Consider the following 21289-nt stretch of genomic DNA (forward strand, 5'->3'; position numbering starts at 1 on the left):
GCCCAGCGAGCGCCCCCCGCCGTGGGGAGGGGCGCTGGGGGCAGGCTCAGGGCTGGGGGGGGGATCGTTCAGCCTGTTGCCTTGTGCTGCCTGTGTCTGCGGGTCTGTCTGTGACTCTGTCTGGGGACGGGAGGTGTCTGTGTCTGTCTGTGGGACTGGGTGTGTGTGTTTGTGGGACTGGGGGTGTCTGCCCGTGGGTGTGCCTGGGTGTGAAGGGGTGTTTGTGTCTTTGTTTCTGTTGGTCTGTCTCTGGGGTTGTCTCCCAGGTTAAAAACCCCAAGGGGGCAGAATTGTGAGATGAGCTTCTCATAAAACCTGCACAGAAGATACCCCAAACCTATTATTTTTTATAGCATTGAAACAAACTGCACAGGGAGCTGGCAGGCCCTAGAGATCCCTTATCCATCTACCCATCCCGTATGCACCATGAAGGTGTGCGGGGAGGGGGGAATAAAAAAACGTGATGCACTTATATGTATACCATTGTATGCAATATAATGTGTCATTGTAATCATATTTACAAGTTTATGTTGTAATCATATTTATCATTTATTATTTGCATTGTGGTAGCTGCCAGAGGCCCCAATCAGGATAATTGTGCCAGGCACTCTACAAACACATAGGCCACATGGTGCCTACCTACCCCAAGAAGCTCATAAGACTATGCCTACAATACTTGTGCATATTAGGTGCAATGTAACTGAAATCAGAAATTCCCTGAGTGACTAAGGCAATTAAACTAGGAAACTGAGAAAAATACCAGTAATAAGCCTATCTGGTTCCTCCTTGTCTGGTACCACATACTAAAGCAGGAGTTCTCAAACTGGGGGTAGTGAGGTTGTTACATGGGGGGGTCACGAGCTGACAGCCTCCACCCCAAACTCCGCTTCACCTCCAGCATTTATAATGGTGTTAAATATATAAAAAAACTGGTTTTAATTTATAAGGGGGGGTCACACTCAGAGGCTTGCTATGTGAAAGAGGTCACCAGTACAAAAGTTTGAGAACCACTGTACTAAAGACAGCAAGTGGAAGAGATTGTTGCATGCTTATTTTGTATGTCACTTGAATCTGCTGTTGCAGCAAAATTGTTTGCTTTCAAATTTAGTGAATTTTTTTTCTGTTAAGTAGTGCTTTATGTATCAGTAGGAAGACAAGCCAAGGGAATCCTCTATATTCCTATGCTGTCATGTCTAAATATTCAATAACTCTCAAGGCAAATATGTTTGTTTGGATCCTGTTACTTTAAGCAGCTTGCATTATCATTTACCTAAATGTATTGTGATGCAACACTATTTACACCTCAGTCACACCACGGCTTTAAGACATTTGAGTGGTTTTCACCAGTAATACAGGAGTGCTGGTAAGAGACTGATCCTTATTTCCAAATGAGTCAGGCTTGTTCTTGTCTCAAGAAGCTTGTTAGTTCTTTCCTGTTTAGTTCAACTAGATCCGCACCAGTCTTGGACCAGGAGCAATCAGGAATCTCCTTTGTTTTCAGTGGTTCTTTCGCATTCTGTTTCCTGCGTTCATTGCAGATTTCAGTCTTGGACAGCTTTATCTTTGATGGCATCATTCTTGCCTAGCCAGAATAAGCTCTCTCAGGCTCTGTTTTTATACTTCCCAGTACCCTGATGGAAACAGCTTTATGCTTCGCCTTTCTGACCTCATGCTGTAAGGTGTTAAGTCACAATGTTCTTTGTACAGAATTGTACATAGTATATGGTATAGTTTCACCTCTTCCTGGAGCTGTTGAAACTACATGCTCTGTAAGAAGTTCTTATTTCATTATGAAGGCTTAAACAGAGAAAGCCTTTTATACTTACATAATATCTTACAACCTGCAGATACCATAATCTGTAAATCTTAAGTATCTGCACATCTTCCTTTTTAAACTAAGCTTTCTGACATAAAACCAAATGCTTTTAGCTTGTTTTCAGTAATGCATTTTCTGAATAATCAACTTGTATTTTGTATTTTTCTTTTACTGTGTTTGTCCTTGGACATAGCATATCAGGGTATTGGTGGGTGTTGAGTAGTATCTTGGGATAGATGCCTGAGAGAGCCTTAGGTTGGCACTGGGATCATTTCAATTGTTGTATGTGCGCTTAACAATGTTTAAAAAAATATCTATTGGGTACATATCCTAAGAAACTAGGCACTGTGCTGTTAAAAGGAATTCACTCAGAGTATGTCTCTGACATCTGTTTGCTTCTCATTAACTGGGGAAAACAAGAGAGGTTTGATTTACCACTTCAGCATCTCAAGCTACCCACTCAGTTTGACGTTTATAACACGTCAGGGTGTTTGCTTGACTGCATTAAAATCTTGGACATCTGGTTAAAGGGTTCCGTTTGTGTCGTAGCAGAAAGTGTGTTTTTGAATGTAAATCTTGAAATGAAGTACATAGGGACATACCAAAATTGGTCCAATTCTGCTCTCACACCTGTGAATCCTCACTGATTTTTATCAAGATTGTAAAAGTGTAACTTGGTGGACTCTGGCCAAGAGTGTCAACATTTCAATCTTTCTTCAAATATAAATGAAGAATTAAAGGACTGTCAGGGACACTTTACATTTGATGTTTTTAGCAAATAAATGTGAAGGAATATGTGGATGTGAACAAATGGACATCACCTGGATGTCCCTTTACAGTCTGCATGTGTTCCTAATCTTGCAATTTTAAAATGTTGTCTTGTCAGAATATCTGGTATCAAAAGTAATCAATTATGCACTGTGATTAGGTGCCTTGTCAAATCTTTCTCTTGTATTTTTAAGACACCTATCACCATGGTATCTAAGTTTTGAAATTAGCATTATATTTTTCCTTTTTGCCAAAGTAAGGTTTCATTCTTCCTATTGTCCTGCTGATCGGCTTGTCACTTAACATTTTAGAATCTCCACTAGATGGACTGGGGGGGCTGAAGGGGAGGAATGGAATGCAGCAGCAGGAGGAGCTAAAACACTCTGAAGAAGCAGAAGGAAAGTAGCAGGTTTCTAAGCTCTGCCAGAGCAGAGCTCCAGTTATGCAGGACTTATTCGATCCACATGGCTGATGCCTTCCTTGTTATACAACTATAAAGATGTACAGAAGCAGAGCTCATTTTTAGGAGCTCCTGATAGCAGCCGCCTCTTCCCACAAGTCTCTCCCACTACCTCCAAGAGAGCACTTCTACTCCTCCTACCAAGCCATGCCCCTAATGTTAATGTTTGAGTCACAAAGATAATCAGGTGATTTTATAATCAGTTAACATTATTGGATAATTCCCAGTTTGACAGTGCTATTTTGCCACTACCATCTGTCTAATGTACTATGTATGTAGCACACAGGGCCCTGTGTATAACACACAGTCCTGAAAAAATCTAGAAATACAGCAGTTTCCACGTTTCATGGTCTTAAAGGACAATTTTAAAGGCATGGGTTTCCAGGTTTAAGAGCTGTGCAGATGAGAATAAATACAGAAGGAAGAACAAGATTCAAAAGGAATGATGAGCCAGACTATGAAAAACAACATCGACTAGACCTGCCAACACTGGATCTCTGTGTCTAGCATCAGCATCAAAAAGTTCCATCCCAGAATCTTTTTGGCTGGCTCCCATGGTATTGCCTATGAAGCCACCAGTACAAAGAATTCTGGGGCATGTTTGGACACCAGTGCACCTATCACTGGCTCTGGATGGCACTACTTTTGGTACTCATCAACACCACAGCAGACTTGATGAAAAGAATTGTTGGAGAGTGACATACTCCTTGGCCCCTCCCCCCACCTTCATGGGCTTAAGGCAGGGTTTCTCAAACAGGGTTCGCTGCTTGGGTAGGGAAAGCCCCTGGCGGGCTGGGCCGGTGTGTTTAGGAAAATTTGTCTGAGGCATTCTGAGGCCACCAAAATTTTTGTTGTGAGAACCCCATGGCCACTGTAAGCTGAAAATGCTGTGAAGATAATGCCTGAACCCAGGGTTTCTCAAACAGGGGTCGCCGCTTGTGTAGGGAAAGCCCCTGGCGGGCTGGGCCGGTGTGTTTACCTGCCCCGTCTGCAGGTTCCGCCGATCACAGCTCCGGGCCAATGGGAGCTGCTGGAAGCGGCATGGGCAGAGGGACATACTGGCCTCTACTTACTGTTGAACCCCACCCCCCAGACTGAAGCCCAGAACCAGAGCCCCATAGCTGGAGTCAGGGGCGGAGGGCTGAAACCCGAACCCGGAGCCTCCAGGGAAGGGGACTGAAGCCCACCCCTGGAATCCCATTACTTTGCCCCTTCCCCCATCTCTATCCAGGAGGCTGTTCTGGCTTTAGGAAAAACCCCTGATGGCTGCATACATAGCCACCAACTCCATGGGTGCTCTGCACCCACCGGCAGTCAAGCGTCCCGCCTCGCCGCAGTTCACCTCCGCTCCGCCTCCTCCCGTGAGTGTGTCGCGTTCCCTCTTCTCTTCCCAGTGCTTGCTGCTGCAAAACAGCTGTTTCGCAGCGTAACAAGCTGTGGGAGGGAGGGGGGAGGAGCAGGAACACAGCATGTTCAGGGGAGAAGGCAGGGAAGAGACAAGGCTGGGGTGGGGATTTGGGGAAGGTGTCTAATGGAGCAGAGAGGGGGCGGAGTTGGGGTGGGAACGTTGGGAAACGGGGTGGGGCAGGAGTCGAGCACCCATCCGCGCCAGGAAAAGTTGGCACCTATGGCTGCATGCAGCCACAGTGGCCACATTTAGGGAGAGACTGGGCATAACTCCACCCATCTCCTTTCCCTATTTTTTGTTCTCTTCCCCTCTTTCCTTAATCCATCATCTCCTTCTTTTCCTCTTTACTGACAAACCTTCTTACTCCTTAGACACCTTTATGTTCTTGGTCCAGCTCTCAGCACACACTCAGACACGCTCAGGCCATGTCTACACTACAAACTTTTGCCAACACAAGTTACATTGGCATAAAGCCACTGCGGTTCATATATTGCTTGTGCGTGTGCATACTTGGCTCCTTATGTCACCACAATGCAGTGCACAATGGATAGGTATCCCCAGTGTGCAACTTGCTACTGGCCAGTGCACTGTCTTTTGTGAAATGTTGGCAATGCATAGTGGGGCAGAAATGAGTCACGCAAGGGTGACTGGGACTGCGTGGTCAAGTTCCCATCATGCAACTTTCTCCGTCCCATAATGCCATCCCTAGTCCATAATTATCATGCCTATTTTTAAAATCCCACAAACCCATGCAGGAGTTGTTGTTGTGCCATCTCTGAGCATATGATCCACCACTATTTGCAGAGCCACAAGAAAAGCTGCGGGGAGGATAACAATTTCGTGGAAAACAGATTGTTGTGGGACATTGGAAGAACCAGTTCAAGGTCGTTGGTCATGGTCGTTGGTCATGGAGCAGCTGGAGATGGTGAAGCGCCACTTCTGGGCCTGAGAAACAAGCACTGACTGGTGAGATCACATCGTAATACAGGTTTGGGATGGTGAGCACTGGCTGCAGAATTTTCAGATGTCCAAGGCCATGGTCCTGGACCTGCATGCTGAGTTCACCCCAGCAGCTGGTGCAGCTGGCCTCAGGGACTGCCGGAGCAGCTGGACCCGGGTCGCTCCCAGGGACTGCTGCTGAGATGCTTCCTGGGGCGGTCCCTGGGACCAGCTGCACTGGCCACTGCTCGTGTGGCCCCAGAGCCAGCTGCCCGGTGCTGCCCGAACAGTGGCTGGTGCAGCTGGCTCTGGGGTGGCCCCCGGGACCATTTCTTGGGCGCTCTCCGGGTCCGTCCCCAGGACTGCTGCTCAGGCAGTTTGCGGGAACAGCCACACCTGCCGCTGCTCAGGCAGTCACCGGAGGCAGCTGGCCCCAGGCCTCCCGAGCAGCAGCTGGTGTGGTTGGCTGTGCGGCACCCAGGCAGCTGGCCCCGAAGTCAGCTGCACCAGCTGCTGCACAAGTCACGGTAGTCACAGAAAGTCACGGAATCTGTGACTTCTGCAACCTCCATGAAAGAATCACAGGCAGGCCTTCTGACAGCAATTCCGGGCACCAGGGCAGAACAGTCAGTGGGCCCCCACGCATGCACAAGCCACACCCGCGCGGACGTGGTCCACCTCACATTTGGGCGGTGCTGCGCCTGCGCTGGCTGATGCACAGGGAGCTGCTGGCTGCACTGCTGGTGCCCAGCAAGCTACTGGCTGCGCTGCTGGGCGCGCTATTCCAGCATGGCCAGGGCTTCCACATGCCCATCCGGTAGGGTTGCCAACTGTCTAATCATGCAAACACAAAGACCCTTGCCCCGCCCTGCCCCTTCTCAGAGGTCCCACCCCCTGCTCACTCCATCCTCCCCACTCACTCTCCCCAACCCACACTCACTTTCACCAGGCTGGGACAGGGAGTTAGGGTGCGGGATGGGGTGCGGGATCAGGCTTTGGGAGGGAGTTTGGGTGCAAGGGAAAGTGTGGAGTTGACTCTGGGAGGGAGTTTGAGTGCAGGAGGGGGTGCAGGATTGGGCTTTGGGAGGGGGTTTGGGTGCGGAAGGGGGTAAGGGGTGCAGGCTCTGGGAGGAAGTTTGAGTACGGGAGGGGGTGCGGGCACTGGGAGGGAGTTTGGGTGTGGGCTGTAGGCTGGGGCAGGGGGTTGGGGTGCAGGAGGGGATCAGGGGGTCTGCGCTTACGTCAGGCAGCTCCCAAAAGTGACCAGCACACCCCTCTGGCAGCAGCTCCTAGGTGGGGGGCCGAGGGCATCTCCACACGCTGCTGCCCGCAGGCACTGCCCCTGCAACTCCCATTGGCCGCAGTTCCTGGGCAGTGGGAGCTGCAGAGTCAGTGCTTGGGACGGGGGCAGAGCGCGGAGACGTCCCAGCCTCTTCCCCAGGCACTTATTTAGGTTTCATGATGTTCTACTTTAAACTTTTGATTGTGTTTTAATGCTGTACACAACCATGCACTTATTCTATTAAATAATAGTTGTAGTAAGTGCAGGCTCTGATAAAGGCCCAGTATGAGGCCTGAGGCCTGAACTAAAGTAATGGTCAAGACTTTGCTAACATAAAGCAAAGTTAAGCTGTGAGCCAGAGGTAGGCCCTGCTCACAGAAGCTGGCACGGAAAGGGCTGATGCTGCATAAACATATATTCACCTAGCATACCGAAGTATAAACATAGCACTAGAACACACTATACTGAAACATTCCATAGATAATAAAAGGACAGGCCGACCCATCCCAATGACAGGGGCAAAAGGGTAAAATGATGGATAGAGTTGTTTTGATCGAACCAACATGTATAAGGTGAGAGGCGGCACCTTAATACGTAGACGACTTGTACCTTGCTACGTAGAAAGGTGGCCCCTCAATACGTCAGGTGTGATGTGTAACTTGTTTGTATCTGGGTATAAAAATGCATCCCTGGGGAGGTGTTTTTGTCCAGCCTAGGGGGCAGTGGAAATCCCGCCACTGACTGAGCTGAGTCCATTGTCAGGGAGTACATATGTACTGGCTAGCTGTATAGCAGCAGCACCTTGGACTACGTTTGCCAGGGAGCCGGAGGCTGTACTTTTTTCGACAATAAACCTGGCCGACGTGCCTTCGTACCTTACTAGACTTTGTGGTTATTGGCGGTTCTCATCGGGTCTGCTGGGTCAGCTATCTTCGAAGAGCTGGGGCAGCACACAGAGGGAACACACGCACGCAGCTGAGTGATATCAACATTGGAGAGAGCAGAGCACCACACCAGTACAGCTCTGACAACAATAGTCACACTAAAAACATTCAAGGCGGTCAAGAGAATTTCTGAGCCCTGGGGATTTTGCAGTATCTGATCCCCTCTCACCATCCAGATATTATACCCACAGTGTATTTGATTTATTGAGGCTGTCAAGAATCATTTCCCAAATTTAATTAAGTTTTAAGTTTGTCATGTATTTATGAATACAAACGCTAAGTATAAAACACGATGTCCAAAAGCAAGAAAATGCAATCAATCTTTTTAAAAAATGTATAACCTCATATCTCCTTTTTACTATGAAAGCAGGAAGAAAGATTCACCTTTGGATAAGAAAAATATTGTTCTGACTCTATGTATTTTTTAAAACAGCCATTGATTTTTATATATAGCGCGCACCTACTACATTCATAACAGTGAAACAATATTTACCTAGCCTTTTGGCAGACTCACACATCAAGGCTGCTGCTTTAGTGCTCTTTTGAGGGAGGCTTCAGAGCTGCAAGGAAATGCTTGAAATTTAAAGCCTCTGCCACATAGCCACACAGCAATAAAGCACAAAGCAGCCTTGACATTTGAGATCACCAAATAGATGAATTAAATAACCCTTCTGAATAGCTCTGAAAGCATAAGCAAAAAGATTCTGAATATATTAAGAAGGAAATAATAAGGATGCCTATTTGTCTCCACAGTATCTGTGTTTCTTTGCATCTGTTTTTATATTTAGAACAAACAAAAATGGTAAGAGGCTGTATATGTGCTACTGAAGCATGAATCAAACTCAAACCCTGAAGCTGAGTTTTGGCTATTGCCTAATTATTGTTATTAATTTGTTTTGCAGTAGCCCGCGGCATCCCCATTCAGAGTCAGGATCCGATTGTGCTACAAACACACTGTATAAACACACTGGAAGACACAATCCCTAACCTGCAGAATTTGCAGCCTAAGTTTCCAATCCTGCCTTTGGATCAGTGATGGTGGATGTCTTCCTACCCCTCATGGAGCCCCATTGAAGTCAGTGAGTGTGCATGCAGGCACAGGTGTCTGCCTGCCTGGAACCATTTGCAGAATCAAGACCCAGGCAGGGGTGCTGGACCAATTTTATAGTGGGGATGCTGAGAGCCATTGAACCAAACTGTATATCCAGTATATAATGGAAACCTCTTCAAACCCCCCAAAAAACCCATTTCCAGCGCCTATGGACCCAAGTTAAGACAAGACACACAAAAATGTACCAAACTATGGGGAAAAGTGGGAAAGGAGGTTTGAGGGTATATTTTTTCTTTAAAAAAAATTTCTTAAAAATTTTTTTCTTAAAATTCAGCACATCCACAAGCATTTGCAGAGTTGTGGCTTAACTTTCCCTACAAAAACAAAAGAGTATTAATTAAGTAAAAGGCAGATTCAGCAAAAGATTGGCATGACTTCTGTGTTATTCAGTCATTGACAATAAGATAGATTGACCTAAGGGCTTGATCCAACGTCTATAAAAAATCAGTAGAACAACTTCTGTCAACTATAGTGGGAGTTAGATCAGGTCTGAAGATAGAAGAAATGCTTGTTTCTTCTAAAGTGGAATACAAATTAGGAAATCTGAAGTGTTTTAAGTGCTCTACAGTTTTAAAAACAGAACCAAAAATACTGCCAATTAGGCACTAAACATGAATAAGTATGGTCATTTGAATCACTAGATAATTGTCAAAGGTCTTCTTGAGTTTTCTGCATAAGAATCAAGGAGACAATAAATATTCATTCTCATGCTGATTTGAGTAAAGCCTGTCATTACCAATGTTGCTGTTGTACTTACTCAATTTCCCATCTATTCTCTCATTTCTCCAATTCATATTGGTTTTTCAAATAGGGGCAAATGTTTCTTTGTTTTGACTATATTGACTTCAATGGGCTTACATCAGAGGAGTATTTAGGCTCATAGTTCTGAAGACCTGTTGGCTAAGATATGAACAGAAGTCTGCATAGTAAGATTTTGAACTTTTGCTTTTTAAGTCTTATTTTGAATCGCTTGGAAGTAAAAGAGAAAGATTTCTTAAAACGCATGCAGTAAGAGACCATGCTACCAAGATTCTATTTCTCTTATCTGTTCCTGTGCTGAAATTACTCTTCAGAATATCTGTTCAAATACTAATATTTTTACCAAAGTGTCTTAGACACTTCCATCTAGGCTGCCACAGAACCTACTTAAGCATACCTTGGAACAAGCCAAAGACAACCTTGCTGTAAGGCAACATAACTCTGTTAAAGTCCGTGGAGTTGATTGCTTTACAAGAGGGCTGAATTTGGCCTTAAATATTGTCTATAGTGAGCACACTGACTGTACCTTGCTTCTAACATTTATGGTGTGAATGTGATTCAGGGCCCAGTGATGTGAACAGAACACACACACACACACATACACACACCCCTTGACTTGCTGGATTAGGAGCTGAAACACAGACGTGGGGTGTAGTGGATTCTCACCTAATGCATATGATTCTCAAAAGGGTTAAATATAAGCATAGAGGCTGGCAGGCACACATTTCTTTATGCTTTTGGAGGCAGCAGACCACAGGAAGGTTGCTCTTGTTTTTTTTTTTAATTCTGGGCCAGTTTTGCGCAGTTTTCATGCTCTTCTAGATGCCCGCCCATAATCATCACAGCACCTTTCTTCTGTGAGGCCATTATCAGTGCTTCACCATATACTAGATAATCAGTGTGGCAGAGTGCTGTAGTCAGCTCAGACCCTCTCTTATTCTGATGTGTGTGTTCTCCATCTGCCTGGAGCGTCATCATCCCCAAATTCCCTCCAGAATACAAAGCACCATCATCACAGCATGAGACCTGGCTGCCCTGCCAAATGGTAACCTCCCTTTTTATCGTGTGTGTCGGGGGGGGGGGGCGGAGGGGGGGAGAGGAGGACCCTTAGTGCTTGTTCTGCTGACAGTGATTTTGGATTCACTCTGACTTCAGTGGAAGTTGCATCCAAGGGTACAATTGGACCTGTGATTTTTCAAATTAGCAAAAACCATAGGGAGGGCTTGATTTATCTCTGGTATTGAAATAGTTACACATAGGGCAAATTTGGCCCATTTTTACTATACATCTGGAGAATATTGCTTTATATTAAACAGATGTTCGGACACAATCTGTTTTATAAACTGATTGCATTTTTTCCTTTCTTTTGATCCAGTGCCTGGGTTAAATAGCATTGGCTGCAGAATTAACACTCAGCAAGCTAAAATTTACAGATTTCAGCCCTACTGACTCTGTGTTTGCTAGCTAGATCAAGATGCCATTGAAATGCTTCTATAACTAAAAACAATTATATATGCAAAAGGAAAATGTAACTTTTGGGAATTACTGTTATGACTACTCTGAAAGGCACAGTGACAGTTCTTCTGGCTTGTTCAGATGTAAATGACTGTGAGACCGTGGCTCTTAAATTAAGCTGTAGCACAATTCACTGAAGTTTAGCCAAAGAATGTCTTTGACTGAGAATGCTTAAGTGATATAGTAGGATTTGGTTACAGACTTTGCATTTGTTTTTTCAACCAAGTGTAAAACAATAATAAAGTGATCCATAGGAGAAAAGACTGTATTTAGTTTTTGTTTGAGTGTCCATGTTAACAATCAGAGCTTGAGTGTTTTAGATTTCAGTCTGAAATTAGCAGTTCCAAGACAACAATGAATGCTTTTCATGGTTGTCAGTTTTGATTAATGTAACATTAAACCCCTAGAGTACAGTGCATTACACAACTGCTTTATTTCAGGACTGGCAAGATCAACAATAATGAAGACCTGATTATTTTGCAGCCAGAACCTTTTTAAACATACTAAAGTTGCTTTTTGTTCATTGTTAATTATTTTAGTTATTTGGATTTTGTTTGTTGGTATTTTCCAAGGTATATGCCAATACTGGTTATGATTTTCCCAAATTATACCCATTCCAGCTTAATAAAAAGTCTTTCTGATTTATGGATTGTGGGCCTGATCCTGCTGTACTCAACCTCAGGAGCCCAGTTCACTGCCTTCATCTCTGTTCTTTGAAGGAAAATAAAGCTGGGCGTATGCACAGGACATCCATACACTTCTTCCTTGTGCGGTAAAGTACAGAGAAGCACAAAGAGAGTCAGGGAGCAAAAATGGTAGCTGAACAAGCTGTGGTGCACAGAAAAATAGCACAAAATTATTTCAGTAATTCTGCAATAAAAGTGATCATTTCTCTGCCAGCTCGGTATACTTTTGCTGCCATTTCCATGGCTGTGGAATTGCTGAGTATATGAGACATGGATTATTATTCCCTTTTTACAGAGGGAGAGACTGAGGCACAGACAGCTTAGGGGACTTTTCTAGGGTCACACAGGAAGTCCATGGCAGAACTGGGAATAAAATCCAATTTCCCTGACTGCGAATGCTGTGCTTTAACCACAGACTACAGCTTTATGGACTTTTAATTGAGAGATACACTATACTGCATATGCAATTTGTTTAATAGTGTGTGGGGTTTTTCACAGTTACTTTACGGAAATGTTTGTATGGCTATTTTAGGAAAACTGGATGAAGAGAACGTCAGCTTCCAAATCTGCAACTATGAGATAAATGTACTGTTGTTCCACAAATTCCAAATGTTTCAGATATAATCGTTTAATACAGAAGTAATATATTCACTCTCACAGAAAATACTATGTGTGTGACGCTCACAGCATAAAAGACAAGAAGTGTGGTATAAAGTAAATATGCTCTTCCATTTGAGGTACTGTACTTGTATCTCTTCACCTATTAATTCAACTTTTCAAAGAATTAAAGTTGAACCCGGTCTTACTTCCCTTTCATGTCACTCCCCCTAAACATGAATGTGTGAGGGCAAAATGCAGCATCACATGAGACCAGTATTGCACAGCAACCCAGTAAATAAAGCAGTGAAATATCTGCTTGATGTGCTGGGTCCAATTCTGCATTCTCAGGACACTCCAAACTCCCATTGAATTCAGTAGGAGTTTGGGGATGTGCATGGAATGTAAAATTGGTCCTTAGCTTTCATATGTGTAACTCTCCCTGCCCCATTGTTTTTGTATACTTAAAAGAATGTTTACACATGTATATATGGTATATAAACCCTCTTCCCCCTCACATATGATGGTGTAATCCTTGTAACAAATAATCATTTATAATGTGTATTATGGTAGTGCCTAGAGTCTCCAACTGAGAGAAGGGCCCCATTATGCCGGACACTGAACCCAGTATTGCCAAACCCAAATGTTCAAAAATCATGAGTCAGGCTCACTAAAAATCATGAGATTGGCTTTAAAACCCTGAGATTATGCAGAAGTAATAGCTTTGGTGTTCTTTTTATATGCCAACTGCCTTTTGAGCCTTTTGGTGCACCGGCAGGGGGTCACATTTTGAAGCTTTCTCCACAGCCACAATGACTAGAAACTTACTTTTTCTTTAAGAATGAGGGCTTAAATCATCACATATCCACTTGACTCCAGCAACTAGGGCTTTAAGGAAAACAATATTTATCATGAGACTCATGACAAAATCATGAGAGTTGACAACTGTAAAGGGAACATGCATGCTCTGAAGAGCTTACAATTTAAGTTGACAATACAGCGAATGGGGCAAGGAGAGGAAATATGAATACATTGCATTTACCATGTCATGTTTGGACTGGCTAACCTGTGCTCTGATGAATAAATAATTTTTGTTGAGCTACATATCACATTCCAAACCTCTGAGCAGCCTTCAAAGAGCCACCATTCAGAAAAGGAAAAACAAACAAATCCCTGCTAGAGAAATCTTTCTGCTTTTCTCCAAATGTGGAATTTCTTCCCCCAAATTACACAGGTCAGAGGATCAGAATGGGCAATGTGTTGTTCTGGACCAGCAGAAGAGGTTGAGATCTCACCAATGGCTGGCTTCCATTACAGTTCTTTCTTAGGACCCTCTCCCTCCCAGAATTGCTGCTAGGCTGGAGAAGACTGAAATCCAGCTTGGAAGGAGGGGGTAGGGTTACCATATTTGAACTTTCAAAAAAGAGGACACTTGGGGGGGGGGGGAAGGTAGCCCTGCCCCCTATCCACTCCCTTCTACTTCCTGCCCCCTGACTGCCCCCCACAGAACTCCCAACCCATCCAACCCCCCTGCTCCTTGTCCCTTGATCACCCCCTCCGGGACTCCTGCCCCTAAACACCCCCCAGGACCCCAACCTCTATCTAAGCCTCCCTTCTCCTTGTCCCTGACTGCCCCCTCCTGAGACCCCCCCAACTGCCCCCCTAGGACCGCACCCCCTACCTGTCCCCTGACTGCCCCGACTCCTATTCATATCCCATCCCCCTGACAGGCCCCCCCAGAACCCCCAGCCATCCACCCCCACCCACTCCCTGTCCCCTGACTGTCCCAACCCCTCTCCACACCCCTGCCCCCTGACAGGCCCCTCCCCGAGCTCCCTACCTATCCAACCCCCTCTGCTCCCTGTCCCCTGACTGTCCCCTGGGACCCCCTGCCCCTTCTTCAACCCCCCAGCCCCCATACCGTGCCACTCAGACCAACGTGTCTGGCTCCACATGGAGCCAGACACGCTGCCATGCTCCCCCGTGGAGCGCACAGCCCCCCCCAAGCGCTGCCAGTGCGGTGCGCTGAGGCTGCGGGGGGGGGGGGGGCAGGGGAGGCTCTGGCTGCTGGAGGCCCAGATGCGAGCGCTGCGCTCTACATTGGGAGGGAAATTCCGGACCTTTTTAGCTTTTTACAAAGTCCTCCCGGATGGCTATTTAAAACCCCCAAATCTGGACATGTCCGGGATAATCCGGACATATGGTAACCCTAGGAGGGGGCCCGCTGAAGAGCTCAGGAGAAATCTGTTTCCCTAGCTTGCTGATAGGAGACTGGGCTGTGAACATGGCTGCAGTATCTCATTTGTGCCAGTAGAGGAGCTGGCAAGCAGTTTGGGGGGAATATCACAAGAGGTCAACTTCTGAAGACTGGGTTGAATATATATGAAAAACCTACCTGTGCTGGAGTGACAGAGCAGTGGGTACCCACAGAGTGGAACTCCCTAAGACTTACCTAGCAGGATTTTCTGGCAGTTGTTTCCTCCAGTAGGAAAGCTTTTGGAGGGTTCTGAAAATGAGAAAAAGATGTGACCTGTGACCTGGTCCCTGAGACCCAGCTACATGGAAGGGCTGCCTCTCTTTGATGCTGCTCCAGTGCCCTCCCCAAGCATGGCGCTAGCAGGAGTCATACTGCCAATGAGTGATTTTCTTGTGGTTAATGCTGCTTGAAGTAGCATTCATTGCTGATGGAATAGCCACATACTTGGCTAGGATGATGCCGCAGAGAGCTAGACCCTCTCTGACCCCAATTCTGTGGAGCCTAGGCCCTGTGCTGCACTCACAAAGACACTTCTACCCAGCCACCCCTGGATCCAGCAGGATTTCTTTCCTTTTTCAGAATGGAGAAAAGTAAATAATGGTGTCCGCTAGGGGGTCTATACTGGGCCCCATCCTATTTAACATATTCATAAATGATCTGGAAAATGGGGTAAACAGTGAGGTGGCAAAATTTGCCAATGATATAAAACTACTCAAGACAGTTAAGTCCCAGGCAGACTGTGAAGAGCTGCAAAGGGATCTCACAAAACTGGGTGACTGGGCAATAGAATGGCAGCTGAAATTCAATGTTGATAAATGAAAGCTAATGCACATTGGAAAACATAATCCTAACTATACATATAAAATGATGGGGTCTAAATTAGCTCTTACCACTCAAGAAAGAGATCTTGGAATCATTGACAATTTTAGAGGATTGTTTTAAAAGGCCCCCCATCAACTTAAAAATCACACTTCTGAAAATATTTACTCTATATTGTTACAAGTAACTCCTAAGGCTAAAGCTTGCAGCAATTCAAGAAAACATTTTTTCACAGTCTGTTTACTGTATGCATTTGACACCATTTTGTATGGAGCCAGTTTCCGTGTTATCACTATATAATCAGTCAGTTACCCCTTTGGTATATGTGAAAGACTCACTCAACAGGGGAGAGAAAAATAATGTAATACAAATATGAATATTGGCTTGTAAAGCTTCAAGAATTGGCTGAGCGAATCAGGTAGATATTGTGTCTGAAGCTCCTTTAACTAATTTTTTTTAAGCTGACTAGATTTCAGGTTGATAGTGTCCCTTTAGCTTCAATGTTTCCAAACAATCAGTACAAGTTTTTAAAACTGCCCTGAACAAATATGTCTTGCTGTGCTTTTCTTAGGTCCTACCTTGCACTATCCATTGACCTGTGAATAAAGTGTTGAAACTAGTTCCTCTCTCTCTCTCTCTGCCATATCATTAAAAGGCTCTGTGTTTTTAATCTAACCATACTATTATTATGTTCCTAGCAATAAAATATCATTAGAGCAGAGAACTGAAAGCCAGGACTCTTGGATTGTTTTCCCAATTCTTCCACTGACTCTTTGTTCAACCTTGAGCAAGACTGTTCTCAGTGGTAGCAGATGACAGAACAAGGAGTAATGGTCTTAAGTTGCAGTTGGGGAGGTTTAGGTTGGATATTAGGAAAAACTTTTTCACCAGGAGCGTGGTGAAGCACTGGAATGGGTTACCTAGGGAGGTGGTGGAATCTCCTTCCTTAGAGGTTTTAAGGTCAGGCTTGACAAAGCCCTGGCTGGGATGATTTAGTTGGGGACTGGTCCTGCTTTGAGCAGGAGGTTGGACTAGATGACCTCCTGAGGTCCCTTCCAACCCTGATATTCTGTGATTAAAGTCAAAATGCTCTGTGTCTGTTTACACATCTGTAAAGTAGTTTCATGTTTACTTCACCTGGGGGTTGTAAAACTTAGTGTGTAAAGCTCATAGAGATCCTCAGATGAAAGGGCAAAATACTGTTACTTTCTAGGATCTAATCTTTAGATCACAGATGACTCTTCTGAAGACTCAACCAAGAAATAAATAGATAAATACACTATCTTCTAAAGCATAAAGTAGAGCTGCGTAACATATTTTTTGTATCATTATGAACCTTTCAGACCACATCACACATGCCTTTGGAGACCCTTGAGAAAGGCATACTGGCAGTTTTGGTAGGAGTTACTGTGCTGGGTTGGCCTGGTGGCCTGCTGATAGCCATCAGAACAGCCATACAGTGTTTGATGTCTGTGTATGGTCTCTTGTTCTTCAGACTTGCAGTCACAGGGTTTGAAATGCTACTATTGCAGCACACTAAGCACTTGGAGAAACCAGATTTCCTTGGGTAGCTCAACAGCAACCTCTCCTGATGGTTATGGAGCAATACTAATGTGTTTGAAAGGAAATTCTATCTATGCTGATTGCCACAGTCTATGTCAGTGTTTTTCAAACTTCAGGTGCTGGGTCACAGAATGAAAGCCACTGGGTCACGGCAGCTGTGGTCAGCACCACCGTCTAGGCCATTAAAAGTCCCATCAGTGGTGCTGCCCAGCTAAGGCAGGCTAGTCCCTATCTGTTCTGACATCGCGCTATGCCCTGGAAAAGCAGCAGCAGGTCCGGCTCCTAGGCAGGGAGGCCATAGGGCTCTGTGCACTGCCCCCACCCCGAGCACTGACTCTGCACTCCCATTGACCAGGAACTGCCCCAGCCCAGAGCCCCCCCCCCAAACCTGGAGCACCCTCCTGCACTTCAAACCCTCATCCCCAGCCCCAGCCCCACTCCCACCCCAGAGCCTGCACCCCCAGCCCAGACCCCCTCCTGCACCCCAAACCCCTGCCCCAGCCCAGAGTCCCCTCCCACACTGTGAACCCCTCATTCCTGACCACCCTGCAGCCCTCACCCCTACACCTTGCCCAAGCCCTGACCCACTCCTGCACACCAACCCCCTGCCCCAGCTCCGTTGGGTGGCGGGCATCAACAATTTTCCTGAACTGGGTTGCGAGAAAATTTTTTTGAAAACCACTGGTCTATATAATGTCACAGCATTTCTAATGTAGGGAAATATTGCAGTATTTTAGGCATGATGCTGGGGACTTTCACGCGGGCTCAACAGTTGCGACCAGGCCTACTAACAGGGAGTTTCGCAAGGGAGTTCTCCAGGTGAAGGAGGAGCAAATACGGGACCCTTGGGGTAAGTGGCTGTCTATAGGGTGTGTTTGTGTTTGGGGTTTACTTGCTGTGTGCTGAGCTTGTGTTTGTCTGTCCGTCTTTTGTTTGTTTGTTTGTTTGAAGGACTGTTTGCTGTGGCTGGCAGTTGGAAGCTGTGAGCTTCAAAGTAAGGTTTGAAAGCTAGAAGCCTCTGTTAATTGGCTGAGCCTTAGAGGATGGGGCTATCAAGAAGGCCAGGGCTTTATAAAGCAGTGAGCAAGCGACCAGGGAGCTTTGCAAACAGGGCTGCTAAAAGGGAGTTTTGCAAGGGAGTTTTGGAAGGGGAGTGTAAAGGGGGCAAGGTTCACTTGCCCTCCTTTTAAACCTGTAAACTAAACTATATTCAAAACTTTTTGATTTAAACAAAACCCTTTCATTAACCTAGGTAGCTGTAGGAGAGAATGCAGTTTTTTGTGCTCAGTAGGATGGTGACCACAATGAGGAGCTTTAAGACCAAGCAGTTTAAAATGAGTGGAGAAATAATGGGACTTTTTGTGCCTTATACAGAAATGTTGAGGACCTCTGGGAAAAAGAAAAGAATTATCCTACTGCCAGGAAATATGTGTATTTTTTTGTACTTGGTGACAAAAATATTTCCTTCAATTAGCAGCATTGATTATTTTTAATACTCAAAATCTGTAGGTGATTATTCTTTCCTTTTTTTGTACAGTGTATTAAAGAAATATATTTTGTATGAATTGTTATTTTCCGGCATAGTCTTACCTCTAGTGGTACATGACGGTACTTATCACTTCAGGAGGGTGAAGGTGGGCAATTGATGTGGGCCCTCTAGCATTAGCACACTTTTTGATCACTGGCCACTTAGTATATGAGTTAGTGACTTTAACAAATCAACTAAAGGAGTTAATAAGTCACATTTCTGTAGCACTTTTCATCCAAGGCTATCAAGACACCTGAGAAATGTTAATTTCTCAAACTTCACAGAACCCCCTCTGTGAAGCAGAAAAGTATGAGGTGACAGATGGGTAAACTGAGGCAGGGCCAAGTTTTGATTTGCTCAAGGTCACACAGTAATTCAATTTATAACAAAGAATATAACCTAACCCCCTGTTCTCAGCAGCAAACCACACTCCATTCAGTTTTCCAGCTCTCAATTAATTACAAATGCGATTTGTCATTTTTGTCCAAGAGCATCTGATATTCTCTTTCTCACCTAGATACTTCTGTAAAAGAGCCTATTTGGAAACTGTTTCTAGGGTACAGTGTAATATTTATGCTATGTCTGGCTGTACCTGTTCCATTTTTCTTTCATCAAAAACAAGGATTTTGGTATCAAATAAGATTTTGGTTTAGGGACACACAACACATAAGAAAGACCAAAAGACCAGAGCCATGGCTGATATTGTCAATTTCCAAGAAATTGACTTATTTTTGCATTTTCTGATAACTTAGTGCCCGGTCATTCCTCTAAGATCTAAGCACAGGGGGAAACACTTCTTACATACAGCTCTCCACTCCCACATGGAAAGAGGGAACAGTTGCCCAGCTCTGTGAATTTGCCTCTTCCCAGGGCTCCATCAATTGCTGTCTGTGGGGACAAACAGTGGGTGGAGGAAGAATCATGTCATCTGCCCCCACTGCACCATCTCTGTGGGGACTACCTGGGAAAAGTAAATACATGGAGCATGTGGCTCTCCTGCCTTTCCTGCAGAATCACCCCAGGGTGGGGAACCCCTTTTCAGGTAGTTCATGGGGGCAGCCATGGCCAGGGATAATCCCTCATAGTATGGCTGCATTGGAGTCTTATTACTAGGGAAAGGGAGGGTGGAGGAAAACACCAGCTCCAGGGCTGGGGTGGAGGAGGCTGCAGATCCTCTGTGTAAATAGCCTTGGCCTTCTATGGATCTACAGGTTTGGGAGTAGACCAGCTTCTCATTTGCAGGGGGAGAACAAACCCTGGCCTTGGTGGATCAATCAAGGAAAAACCCAAATGGAAACCTCAGAGTTTTCCTTTCCTTTAGCCTCCTCTCCTGAAATTTTCTGTCGGATGGGGTGAGCCAGACTTCAGTTTTTATTCAAACCTTGTATTGTTTTGGGTTCTTTTTGTTCCAGATCTAATGCTGGTGAAGTGTGCCAAGGCTATCATTCCTGGAGGAGGAAGCCCTCCATTTATTCATGGAGTAGGCACAGCATATATGATAATGATAATAATTCCAGTGTATATAGACCCTATCATCTGAGGGTCTCAGAGCACTTTACAAAGATAGTTATTATTCTTGTTTTACATATAGGAAAAATGAGGTTCAGAGATTAACTGGCTTGCCCAAGGGCCTGCAGCAAACCCGGCAGCAGTTACGAAAGGAACCCTGCTCTGCCAATTGTGTTATACTTCCCACCAATAAAATTCCCCCTCACCTCACCAGCGCTGAAGTGGATGACCACCTCCAGGACTGAGGAGATACATAATTGATACTATCTTTTCAATCCTTGATCTCGCTGCTGAGAATGCTAATTAGGGTGCAATTTAGTACCCTTTTGAGATGGTCAGTTTTGTAACATGGACACCTGCTTGTTAGAAATAAATTGGTTTATTATTTATTTAGCTTTCACAGTGACTTAACTCTGTTGAAGCTTCATTTTCACTGCAACGGCGTATCAGTGATGTACTGTTTGTATTTTTAATGGAAGCAATTGCTATTCTGCTACACCGTCCAGTTTCTAATTCAAATTGAATGTACATCTATTGAGCCTACAGAGACCCAATCCTCAGAAATGTTGTTTGTGGATATAAGTGTGATGACTTCTCATTCTGAGCAGGACTGTAATGTGCAAGCAAGATGACTCCCATTTAAAAGTAGAAAATGGGGCTATTTCTACTCCAAACTGAAGGTTCAAATGAAAGGACGTCAAGAATAAATTACTTCAGTAAAAGTAGCATATGCTGAGGACTGGGAAGCCAAATGTGACTGACTAACATTAGATGATTCAATTACGTGTTCACCTTTCATCTCTACTTCGCTACAGATAAAGCAGGCATAAGGGGAAATAACTCTTTCCAGCCAGATTGTAGTGCCCTCTAGAGTATATATATCCCTTCACTAGTTCTTTGACTGTTATAATCAGGTAAAAGTTCTGCCTTGCTGTTTGGGAGGTATAATCATATCTGTGGATTATATAATCATAAATGTCTCCAAGGTACTGGATGGCTCAGAGGGACTGGTAATGAAATGTGGAGCTTTTTACTTCTTGGTCACCAGTTAGCATAATTAGTGTGATTAATGCAATTTCCCAGCTCTGCCTGGTGAGATATGTGGAAATAGGCTCTCTGCTAGTGGCAAATTCCTCAGCCTGTTTCATGGTCCTGGAGCTGTGAAAAGCCCTAAAGGTAAGATGCACAAATGGTGACTTCAGCTGAGACAAGTTTAGCAGAGTGTAGAATCATAGAATATCAGGGTTGGAAGGGACCTCAGGAGGTCATCTAGTCCAACCTACCCCCTGCTCAAAGCAGGACCAACACTAACTAAATCATCCCAGCCA

General features: G+C 45.0%; 1 long non-coding RNA gene across 2 annotated transcripts; it reads left to right on the forward strand.

The window, feature by feature from the left end:
* The first annotated feature begins 1324 nt into the window (after positions 1 to 1324).
* LOC123367617 lies at positions 1325 to 17767 on the forward strand. Of its 2 annotated transcripts, none has more exons than XR_006578565.1 (3): positions 1325 to 1363; positions 5257 to 5418; positions 17654 to 17767. It is a non-coding gene; the product is annotated as an uncharacterized LOC123367617 (long non-coding RNA). The 2 variants fall into 2 exon arrangements; XR_006578561.1 differs by lacking the exon at positions 17654 to 17767 and adding an exon at positions 8520 to 8803.
* The last annotated feature ends 3522 nt before the right edge of the window (positions 17768 to 21289 follow it).

The sequence above is a fragment of the Mauremys mutica genome, chromosome 1 (genome assembly GCF_020497125.1).
Source record: "Mauremys mutica isolate MM-2020 ecotype Southern chromosome 1, ASM2049712v1, whole genome shotgun sequence".
Taxonomy (NCBI): domain Eukaryota; kingdom Metazoa; phylum Chordata; order Testudines; family Geoemydidae; genus Mauremys; species Mauremys mutica.